This window comes from Aquila chrysaetos, chromosome Z (assembly GCF_900496995.4).
Source record: "Aquila chrysaetos chrysaetos chromosome Z, bAquChr1.4, whole genome shotgun sequence".
Lineage (NCBI taxonomy): Eukaryota > Metazoa > Chordata > Aves > Accipitriformes > Accipitridae > Aquila > Aquila chrysaetos.
In genome coordinates, this window is record NC_044030.1 from 13,856,771 (window position 1) to 13,869,473 (window position 12,703).

A 12,703-nucleotide genomic window follows, 5' to 3' on the forward strand; every position below is an offset into this window, starting at 1 on the left:
ACAATGTGTGATGAACTGACCCCAACCCCCATTCCCAGTCCCCCTGCGCTGCTGTGGGGGGAGAAGGTAGAGAAAATTGGGAGTGAAGTTAAGTGCTGGAAGAAGGGAGGGGTGCGGGGAAGGTGTTTTAAGATTTGGTTTTATTTCTCATTACCTTACTCTGGTTTGCTTGGTAATAAGTTAATTTTCCCCAACCTGAGTCTGTTTTGCCCATGACAGTAATTGGTGAGTAATCTCTCCCTGTCCTTATCTTGACCCACAAGCCTTTCGTTATATTTTCTCTCCTCTGTCCATCTGAGGAGGGGAGTGATGGAGCAGCTTTGGTGGGCACCTGGCATCCAGCCAGGGTCAGCCCACCACACAGTTAGTACTTGACACTCAAGGTCTTGTTTCAAGGCTTGGGGAATTTGAGTGCTCTCTCCTGTGCTTCAGTGCAGCTAAAGAAGCAGGGAATGGTATGTTTTGACCTGTTGTTTGCAGCATGTTTTTCACCTAAGGAAGAACAAAACCCCGTTCTTTTGAATTTTTTTGCTAGCAAGCCCCAGAGCACTTCCAGGACTCACATCTTTCCTAGCTGCTCCAGTTCCCTTACAATAAGCAGACACTTTTTAATTGTAGTGCCTTTTTTGAATACACAGAAGTCAAGATGCTTATCTGGTCAAAGGTATGTTCAGTAACATTGCTACTATCAGTTGTTTCAATCTGTGTTTGTAATTACTGTGCAGATGCCATGGAAGCTTATATGCAGTGGAACAAACTACAGCAGAGAACTAGCATCTCTGCCACAGAAGTTCATGTACGAGTCAAATGCTTGGCACACACTGATGTCATCATATAAAGTGTACTTGCACTTTAGCAGCTCTCATATGCTTGAAATGTTTATGGCAAGAAGGTCATTTAGAAAAAACACAGGGGTTTCATTTGATATCCCCTCTACAGTGCCAGAGGCCAATGCCAGGCTATCTGAAAAAGGGTCACTGTAATTTGATGTGCAGATATTTCCCGTCACTGGTGGAGTAGGTGGAGTGCTACTGACCTTCAGGACTCTAAGCAAAAAGGCCAGGAGTGTTCATTTGCTCTCATTTACTCCTTTGGTGCTGTCTGTGAAGTAGTTTTGGTGGCCTAATCTGATTTTCCAATGGTTAGGTGCCAAACACCAGCATCCACGGCCACTGGAGGAACACAGCCGACAACCTAAACATGCATGACTGTGACCAAGTTACATGCTTTGACTCTGAGATGACATTTCAAACAATGTTGAGACATGCTTACTGCTAAACCTCTTCTGAAAAGGTCAGTTTCCAGAGCATATTTCAGCATGTATATTTGAAATAAAGACCAAAAAAACCCCCACTATATTACTTGACTCCAGCATATCTGACAGGGAATAGACAAACAGTTGTTTTAGTTCATTCAAAAATCCAAGAATTTCTGCAACATAGTAACATTTAGAAAGTTGTTGAATAAAGTGAGCTATGTCCCTCTTGGCCTGTTTTCCAGTGTGTTACAGCTACAGTCTGTTAACAACGTCTTTGGGGATGGTATGAACTCACCAGTTCTTTGATTGCCACTTACAACTTCAGATATAATTGAGTTTTGTGTGAATAGATCTGAAGATTGCTGTATTTGATCTCTTATGGTGAGGGGTGGTATATCTGATAATTAGTATCCTTGACCATCCTGACTGATGAAGCTTGCTCCATAAGTTCTACAGCCATAGTAATGAAAGAGTTTGTCCGGGTATTTTCATTAAAGCATGAATCCAATCTTGATATGCATATTCAGAAAAATATCTTGTACAAACAGGACACGTGTAAAAGCCAATTAAGTTATTTTGTGATAGAAGAAACAATATGAATTTGTAAACAATGCTAAAGGTGCAGAACACAAATGAGTAAGACAGGAAGCCAAACCATGTTGTTATCTACATTTTGTAATTGTTATGCTCTCTCAAACGTGGAGGAGGTCAGCCACACTAAGCTTAATGTCATCCTGCAGTGATTAATTACGGTCATGTCTAATCTCATTCAAGAGCCAGTAATGAGCCACTTGCATTTTCTCATTCAAATATTTCTGTTGAGCTTTTTTTCAGTGTGCAAATGGTGTTAAATATTATGCTCAATAGGTGAAGGCACTTCACTCTGCAAAAGCAGCACCCTTAGTCACCCAGGTGGGAGGAAGAAATTCTACGTGACATCAAGGAGTCAAAAAGTTGCATAAACAGATGGAATGGAGGTCTTATGGTCCAAACTTAGAACATTTCCATGCCCAAAGAAACTAGTAGAGCTGGCTGCGAGCAGGAAGCTTTTTCCTCAGGAGGTTTTCTCTAATGCATGCAGCCTGAAACATACGGAATCTAAGTTTGATCATGCTGCAAATACATTCAGTATCCACTTTGACAACCCCCTGCCCCAACTCCACTGGCTTACTTTTTTAAGAACTTTTGTAATAATGCTGTGTTAGAAGCTATGATGCTATTTTGGCTTTCACTTCAAGCTGGCTTGTTTTAAGGATGATCTTAAATAAGCTATATAACAAGTGAAGCATTTCTTATATGGGGGAAGTGGTGTGGTAAATCTGTAAACTGAAAAAATGAGCCATCTTAGCAATGTGTATAAGCCCCAGAAAAGGTAGTAGGTCACAGAGCAGGCTGGTCTGAGACCTGCTATCCCTGGGATCAAGGAAAGAAGTATCTCGCAAGGACTCAGTTGGCTACCCTGGCATATGATGAGATATGGAAGAGCCTATGTGAATCATCAGGGATTTAAATGAGTTATTGTTATTGCCTAGGCCTTCTTTTGTACATTATTTTGCACAGGATTGTAGGAAAGAGCAGAGGAAGCTTTAACAAGCCAGTAGGGAGTAATTCTAGTCAGCCCCTAACTCCCACTGGTACTGAGGACCAGACAAAATGTCATGTGTCTCAAAAGGTCATAAGCTTTAGATCCACAAACACCTACCAAGTCTCACAGAAATTATGATTAATGTATGCTCAGAGAAGTTAAGTGTGTTCCCAATGGCATTACATATACTAATATGTATTTTAGGAATTCAAAATTGTTTGCATTATCAGAGGAGTCTGGAGTGGGACAACCAAGGCACTTTAGTCAGAGTAATCAGCTTATAATCAGAATAATCAGTTTATAAACAAATGAACTCTCTTTTGCCTAGTATTGCATAACTGGTTCTAATCTCTACTTCACAGAAACCTAATTTGGGGATCTTTTATAACGTTGCTCTATTTCAGCCTGCAAAGTAACGGGGTACCTTTAATTGAACTTTGAGTGCATTATTAAATATTTTAAGATATTACCAACTTCCTTATACCTAGTGGATTATAATTTTAATTTTTATATTTTTTAAAATAAAAATGACAAAAATCATCAATTGTATGCAATGTTAGAGGCATGCTTAAGCAATGTTTCAGATAAACGCAAAAAATTGTAAGCCCAGCATTTGGGCAGAGAAGGCCTTCAGTTACATCATCAGCTGCAGAAATGTAATAACAATGGCATCTGATGCAGACTAGCAAGGTTATATCCTTCTGATATCTGAAGAAGATGTGTCATCTAAAGAATATGCAAATCAAATGCTTTGGGCAAATGGGCAGCACTGCTGATTAAACACAAGGCTGCTGTAATCAGTCACTGCTATTTCCATTTGGAGTTTATGAACAGAAGTTAAAAGAAAAAAGTCTTTGGACAAATCATAGTGGAATGGGAAGAGGAGGTGAAATTCTAGTTATATCTTTGTAAAGTGAGGGACAGCAATATGCACACATCTCCTTTGAAACTATAGGGTTGCTAAAGAGTATGCTTTTGCAAAATTAGAGGTGATTAAAAATGACATAAACCATGTGTTGACAGCAGCAGGACATTCTGTACTAGATACATAAGCAGTGACACCTTAAAAATGACGCAGACAGAAGATTATTTGCTAAAGTTTTCAGCAAGTGCATTTTGCTAGCAAGTATTTGAGAGGTGATCAAACTGCAAAGCATTAGCTTTCATGGGTAGGACCAGCATCTCGCCTGGGTCTAATGGACTGCCATGGAGCTTGGTCAACTTACACCAGAGAAGGACATGTCCTGCAAACAACATTTCAGCAGATTACACTGAAAAGTTATATGTTTACTTATCTGCAGTACTTACAGCACAAGCTTCAGTCAGCTTGGCACTTTCTGATCATTCAGATGCTCGCACCGCTACATGAGTTGCCTCTATTTAACTCTTTACTGTGAAAGGGGCATATGTCCTGGTAGGATTCAGACACAGTACCCTCACAGCAAGGGTGAGTTAAACTTCTTTACAATCAAGGACCCTGGCACCCATAAAAAATAATAGTTCACATTTTTACTGTGTGATCATTAAAGCTAAAAAGAGGGTAATCTTGCAACTAAATATATGTTTACATATAGGGAATTAGGGATCATTATGATTGGAGTTTTTAGCAGACTGATAAAGCAGGCCAATGTTAAAAGCCTTTATTAAATTTATTCATTAACAACTCATGTTTTGTGCTAATGGTTAGCACTTACATGATATCCATCGTCTTCACTATATATTTAAAACTGTTTGTCCTTAACACTGATATCCTAAATCACCTCTGTGTATGTGGTACCATGAAGCTGGTGCCATGAAGTCAGGGCTGATGACTGAGTCCTTGGTGGCCTTAGTCATGGACGTGGAGGCAATCAGGCTTGAGAGCTCTTTGATAAGGGAAGTCTGATCATATGCAGGCCTCTCCTCTTCACTCTCTGTCTTTCCTCTCCCTGCCTGATGTGTATATGCTCTTTGCCTGCCTCCTGAAAGAGAGATCTCATCTGCTTACCTTGGTTCTGGTTTTGTCAGTCATCTTTCATTTGTATGCAGCAGGATGTCCTGCCTACTGCAGCCTTCTGTATTTGTCTTGTTCTTTGTTAACTTTTTCTTGGTTGGATGCTTCCTGTATGCAGCTGTATGTATACTTGTTTCCCCTGTTGGTGTTCACCTTGCTCAGACACATATGTAAAGTGCTTATGCGTTGTGTATGGCTATGCTATGACAATGGCACAAAATACTTACATACTGTTATTGGTTACACTTTTTAGTATGCTTATATTGGGTTCAAGGCAAGCTAATGTTAGTGATACCCTAAGTAATGCGCACTCAGTTTCTAGGTGTCACGAATCTCTGCTTTGGCTACAATGAGCTTAATCTTTCTCTAAGACAGCAGTAATGCAACATGCCCACCCATTCTGGTGTAAGGAAAGCTAATTTGACCTCATGCTCATGCCAATCTCTACAGGAGGTAGCAGGGATTAAAGGCAATGCTCTTGAAACAGTATTCTGGGTTCTTTTTGCCTGCCTTGAGGCCAGATCCTGGTTTTGTTCATGTTGAAAAGGAGTCTTATTGAAGCAAGGTGGGGAGCGGGGCTAAAAATATGTCATGGTTCTCCTATGTTCAGCCCTTGGTGTGAATGAAATACTTAAAGAAGACAGACATCTGAAAGACAATGCAAAAGCTATACACACATGCAAAAAAGTGCCAGGTATGTCTCATCCAAGTTTGGATCAACAAATCCCAAACCAGTTAAAAGAATGAACGGAAAAAAAAAGGAAATGTGGATGAAATTCTGTATCTTTTAAAAAGTATCAGGATTTATTGAAAATCAGTCATCCTTAGATATTGTTTTAAAATCCTATTTTATGTGGACAAAAGGCCAGCTGAGGTCACACTGTTATTATGCAGTTGCATCAGTTGTATGCTTAATTTAGTCAAGATCTGGCTGCATGGCTTGTTTATTTGTATATATTTAGACTGAAGGCATGGCACTGAAGAGTGGGACCATTCAGTACCATTCCTATACTGCAGACTATTTTTGATGCAGACTTGTATATAGCTATGAAACACACATCCCTTCCTTTCAGAAAGCCCCGAAGGAGAACATAGTACTTGTACATCTGGAAACTTCCAGTCATGGAGACTGTGATTCACAGTTCAAATGACTTGCAATGACTTAGGCTTTAATTTTAGCTAGTTCTAAAAAATGAACATTATTCTTCTGATGCCAGTTGAAAGAACTTGATAAGCCCTCCTGAGTATCTAATTGGGCATAAACACTCTGGATTAGTAACATACAAAACTAAACATCACCTTAAATGAAATATATAACTTTAATCTTCTTACATCTTAATATAATAGAGAAAAAACACATGGGTGCTTTCCAGAGTGATGTGACTGAAGGCAGTATCACAGCATGATGCAGAGAAATAACCAGTTCCTCAGGATGGCAGTAAAAAAAATATATTTTGTTTTCTCAAAGACTAAACAAAGGTATTCTTAATAGATCTGACTAGAGGTATAGAACGAATGCAGGAGCTGATAGTATTATCCATCTCGCAGGTATTGTAAGAGAAAGATATGAGCGTTATATATTCTGTGGAAACTCCCTAGAGAAAACAATAATGAAGGGAAACAAAATCCTCTCTGCTATGTCAGCAACCAAAATTAAAACAGATGCCAAAGCATGTCATTAAGGGAGACATTTTCCAAGACAACAGTAGTTCAGTGCCCAAGTTACACTGAAAGTCTCCCTTTCAAAGGCTCTTGCAGCTGTTGCAGTAACTCTCATCCTCCCCTCATTCAAAGGGGAGGAAAAGGTCTGTAGGACAAGTCCCTTAGTAGTTGCACAGATAAACAGATGGGAATAAACCAGAATGATTCTAAGCCACAGCTTTTAAAAAGCTGAGGGTTTGTGTCATAAAGTAATACCTAATTTACTCAGGGGAAATAAATCATGTTACCCATTTAAGGAAAAACTACAGGGACACTAATTTAAAAAAATCACAGAATTGTCTGATCTACAAAATATCCACTACCCATAATGAAACATGCATGGTCCTTATGATACTGTCAGCTGGGGGCTTCAGGATGGAGCAGGCCATAATAACCTATGTGGAAAGCAAAGGGTTTCAGGGAGTGAGGGTGGTGTCCAGAGACCCACATTGTCATTGCCCAGGGGATTACCCCACTCAATTTATAGACACCCAAGTCAGCCAGTCAGTCTGTCTCTAAGTGATCATCATTGGAGCACTTCTTCTTTTACTCCTATCTAGAAACAGTTCAGGTGAATTCAAAGCTTGTTCTTCCTTATGTATAATCCTTATTTCTTAACTGCTTACACATACAGTCTGTGGGTTGGGAGCTCCTTCAGTTATTTGCTCACTGACCCATTTGACCTTTTTCTTGCATTTGGTAAGTATGCGCCTAGCTGTAAACCACAGCAACCCAGTCATGAAATACAAAGGAAAAACAACACCCCAAGATTCATTTCTGTATTTTTCATCCTACCAGGTGCACAATATCGACTCTACTTTCACAGATAGCCCACAGATGTTTTTTTTTCCTGCAGGCCTTTTAAACATCTGACTTCTTTCTGTTAAGACCATTATTTGTGTAGATTATGTAAAGGTTAGACAATATGGGTGCCAGATCACCCTATGTAAGACAGGCCAATAACAGGTGAACTCCAAGTAGACTTGTCAGAGTCCTACCAAAGCAGTGCACGTCATACTCCGTGGATGTCAGGATGACACAGTGTTATGAGTGCAGTGGGGATGTACCAAGATGCAGACATACATACACACACAGAGTGGAACACATAGTTTTCACAGGACACACATTTACCTCCAATTAAAGTTTTTTCCTGTGTGGTTATAGGATAAGTATGGATATGGTCATATCATTTGGGAAGAAAAAGGTAAAATGTCAGCCCCACTGAAAAGAGGGATTTTGTCTGGGTAAAGATAGTAGGAGGATTAGACCAATACTCAGAATTATATCAGGGTTATCAAGATGGGAAAAATACCTACCCAGCTATCAAATGGATATGTAAGGTCATAATAAATTCTTGAAAACACAGTTAGCTCAGGAAAGCAAGGATTTTGGAAAAACTACAAGGAATCATGTTGAATCAAGTATATGTAGGTTTCTTTAAGAAAAAAGTCTAACTCAAGGTCTAGTTTATTAATATTTGTGCATTTTCTTTTTGGTTTCTTTACTTATATATGGCCTTCCTGTACTTATAACATCCACCAAGTTGTGCAAGATACTGTAAGAAGATGTAATGAAACTTCAATCACTGAAAAGAGAAGCTTAGAAAAAACTAAAGCTGATGGCCTTCTTTTGAAATCAAAGAGATCAGAGAACTGAGAAAAATTACTGCAGCAAAAAAATGGTGATTTCTACAAGGAATCTGTCCCTTATCTCTCTCACAATGGATCCATGGTGAATGTTCTTAAATAGTTAAATCATGTATGTCAAAATGAACACAGAAGTGAAGGGGCTGTATTCATTACAAAAAAAGGCTATTCCAGCCTTTTTTCCAGCAATGTTTGTGAACCATAATAACAAATAGCAGCAATTTTTTTTTTTTTTTTAAATGAAAGCTGTTTAATACCTCTCCCCTCCTTTCTGCTGTGGTGCCTCTCGTTCTGTGGCAGCAAGCACGGTGCGGTATTTCAGTGGCCTGGGTAGGCTGTGGTGGGAGAGAAAACAAACTAGGAAAGGAGGTTATTGCTGATTGAGAAGCGTGGGAGAGAGTGCGAGTGAGAGCTGCTCTGCCTGCGTGTGTCTTCAGAGCCAGGAAGGGATGGGGCTATGCTGCCATTACTCCTGCTTCCCAGAAAAGTGATCCTACTTCAGGCACCCCATTAGTACCAAGCGAGCTCTAAGTGCAGCCACTCTGGGAGCTTGGAGAGTCCTCTACAGAGTCATTTCATGATACTGACATGTCTTTTCACATCCTCTTTCTCCTTATTTGATTTAGTCCAATGGTTTCAAATGATGCTGTTGGAGCTGAACTGCTCGAAGTGACAATCAGCACAAGGGCTTTAAGCTTACAGGCTCAGTCAATGCCTTGGGGTTTAAGGGTGCTCTAAACCTACCTTTTTACACATGCTAGAGGACCCATTATATGCCTCTCAAAGGCATTCTTGACAAGAAACATGTACCAATCATGAAAACTGTTTTTTCCCTGAAGTTTTAGGTTAGGTCCCCTTTTTAACACAATAATGAACACTTAGGCTGGCAATACTTCTTTTCTCATCCAATTTTTTTTAACCCAATGTCCTGTACCTGATCTAGCTCTGAAGGAGGTGTCATTTCATTAAAAAAGTGAATATTGCATTAAGTATTGAACTGTGGGTGCTCAGCCATGGCTATAGGGCTGTGCAATCAGACAGGCAAATGTCTTCAACCTGAGTTTTTGTTTTTGTGAAGGTTATGAGTACCCTTCTTTCACTAGCCATCACAGCCTAGACGTAAAGTTGCCAAGGAGTGAAAATGCCTAGAAGTCCACTGACATGCACTTCACTTGTATACTAAAACTGAGCATAACCCATGTTCTTAATATCACTAAATATCAGCCAGCAAGTGGTACAGATGCCTCTGCTTGGTGACAGCAGGGCTGGTCCTTGTCAGGAGGAGGTTGCTGCCACGTGCCCCAGCCGGGGCCTCGGGCTCCCCTTTCTGCCTGGCAGCATCCTGGCAGTCTTTGCAGTACCTGAAATGCATTCACAAAGACTAAGTTCACGCTCCACTTGCAAGGTTCTTCAGAATGGGAAAATATGCATCATCCTCTTCTGAGAAAGGACAGAAAAAAAGATCAGTGGAGACATCTTTCAGCTGACTACAAAGATTCAATAATACGTGGAGCATAAAGAAAATTAGTAAGCTTAGGAACACTATGTATGCCTGTCTTATTCTCAGCAATTGCTCCCTTTCTTATTCTTGTTAAACTGAAAACAAGCAGTCAGAGGTGATGAAACATCTGTAATGTTTTGCAATAATGAAGCTTAATGCATGGTAGAAGATAAGGAGACCTCAGTAAATGAATACAGAAAAGTTTAATAATTTTCTTAGGAAACTAAGGAAAAAGGGAAGATTTTAGTCACTTACATTCTTGCATGTTATTTTTCCATCTCTAGTTCTTGTTTACTGTGCAGAGAATGCACTATTGAGGACATGTAACGTCCTCTGGGGATCAAGGTGAAGTGTCCTGATAAAGAAACCAGTGTTGGGAGACAAAGTTGAGAGAGAGGCAGAGGGAGGGCGGGCTATTGTCAGGGTGCTGGATCTCAAAGCACATTGTGCTGACAATGTCTGAGACCAGGAGGGGGAGAGGAAAGTTTCATAAAATGTGCTGAAGATAATACAATGAGGCATAAGAACAAACTCAATAATTTTTGATAACCAGAGCAAACCTAATAATTTTTAAACTCAAAAGTAAATAGCAACAGTTGAGCAGTGGCTATTAGTATCTGGAATAATACTTTGTACCTGAAGTGCTATGAAAACAGCAGTTTTCCAAAGTCCAGTTTGTGATATTGACCCAGCAAAACTGAGCACCGAAATTTTTAGTTCTAATACTTAATATGACACAGGCTTAATGGAACCTATCTATCTGTATAGTGTTCCACTGCCTTTCTTCATCAAGAGGTAAAAAAGCTTCAAGGTAATTTTTAATCTATATGTAAATTAGGTATTATTATATCATCTGTAGCAAGAATCAGCAAACAAGCAAGGAGAGCGGGCATTTGCAGAGAAACAATACAGAAAGAAGACAAGTTCTTGTCCAACAATTAGTCAGACATTGATGGAGATGGTAGATTTGATTTGTTTTAAGGACTGTTCCAACGAGTTTGTTAGCAGTGAAGTGATTTATTTTTTCAGCACTTACTGTTCTTGCTTAGCAGGAGGGTTCCATTTCTCTCCTCTGAGACACATATTGTACACCCGTGGGTAAATCTATACTTGTGTTCTTAATGTTCTCTGTTGTGTGTAATATCATTAACTAGGTGAACCCAGGAGCCATCCTTACCACCGCCACAGAAATCAGTGAACGTGCATGATGCTACCAGCTCCACAGGGAGCTGGGAACTGCTCTGCTCATGGCTGTGCTTCAGTACGGTCCTGGCCAAGGCACCCTGTTGACTGAAGGACCACTCAGTAGCACCAGAAGTCAGCCAGAACTGGTGTTACTAAGTATGGCATCATTTCTGTAAGGGTTGCCGCTTAGTTCAGCTGTAAATGAAGCACTATCTGTCTTGCAATCCTACTGTGAATCAGTACTTTAAAAAGTACTCAGGAGATCTTTGATTGGCTGGTACGACAGTTGTAATGGGCAGTTTTATGAGTAACACAGCCTTTTCTAAACCCTGTAAGTTTTTGGAGAGCAATGTGATGCTCATTCTGGAACATGACATGCAAAAGGGGAACCGTGCTGGCAGAAGGGCAGCTGAGCAACCTTCATCATGGAAAGGTGGACATTCGGGGCCACTGCAGCCACCACCCAGCTCATTTCAAAGTCTCTCTGCATGCCCAGCTCCATCATATACTGCAGCAGAGTGATGGGAGCCATCACAAACAGCTATTGTCTCCTGTCTGTGAGTTAATCTGGAGTTCACTTCCCTCTGGGCTGCACAGCCTGTAGCTCTCTGTCGTACAAAGATTTTGGTATGAAGCACAAGGTCCGTATGGATTCCCAGAGGCACAACAGCAGTAGGATTGTATGCACTGGTGACATAAGTGCATTACAAAATTTCATGGGTTAAAAAGATCTTCACATCTCATTTGCAGAATGACTTAGTAGCAGGATACTTGGTTTAATCATTCTCTTAATTCCATGGTTGTCCCATTTTCTGCATTGCCACCTTCTGCAAAACTGCATAGAGAACTGAAATCTTCCATTTGAGAGAGAGAAATAAAAGGAGAGGGATGATTTCTAACCCCATGCTGACACAGAAATCTCCAAAAGTGAAGGGAGTATGAAGATCTATAGGGATGTTTTTCCAGAAGTCTGCAAACAGACTGCCGTACTAGCTCACAACATCATCCATTAGCTTAAATAGTCCTCACCCTCCCCCAGTGTTTACTCTGTTGTATTCAGGGAGAATCACATCCTTGCTTGAGGCCATTTTTGCTGGTTGAAACAAGCTGAGCTTCTTCAGTCCTCTTGCATAAAGTTAGTTCTCCATCACTGAACTCAGAAGGGGTTAATACAAATTGTAGAAGTGCAAGGGAGAGTGATGAAGATGAAAATGCATGGCCAAATAGTGCAAGAAAGATATGGCTTCTGAAGTGCTGGATTTGATAAGGGTCTTTCAGACTTTTTGGAAAGAACAGTTTTCTCCTCTGAAGGGCTCTATGTGACAGGCAGTGTTTGTCAAAGAGCAACATCGTGTCCCTTTATGAGTTCTGGCACAGTCCTATCCAAAAGTATTTGGTTTTATACAGGCAGGTGGGTGGGTTCAGTCTTGTCTATGCATCTGATTAAAGTGGGTGGGTTCAGTCTTGTCTATGCATCTGATTAAATCCAAAGTCATCTCTAAGGTGTGGTTGTTATGCTATTGGTTTGTACTGTGACCCCTGCCAAGCTGCACAAGGTGATGTGTGTGGAGCTGACGAGGTTCAGTAGAGCAGTGTCAGGGTGCAGATGCAATGCCGCAGGGACCCATGCTTTTATGCACTCTGGAGTGCTAATGTCGGGCAGGTGCGGGAAGAGAGGTGTTTTCTGGCTGGAGAACATTCAGAAGACTGCCTGCATAAGGATTATGAGAAAGAAACATGCAATCTTGCAACAGCAATGACAACTATATTATTAAGGGAGGGTAAAGAAATTAGTAACTTTGCCAGATACCTTTTGTTGGGGGGACCCCCCCCC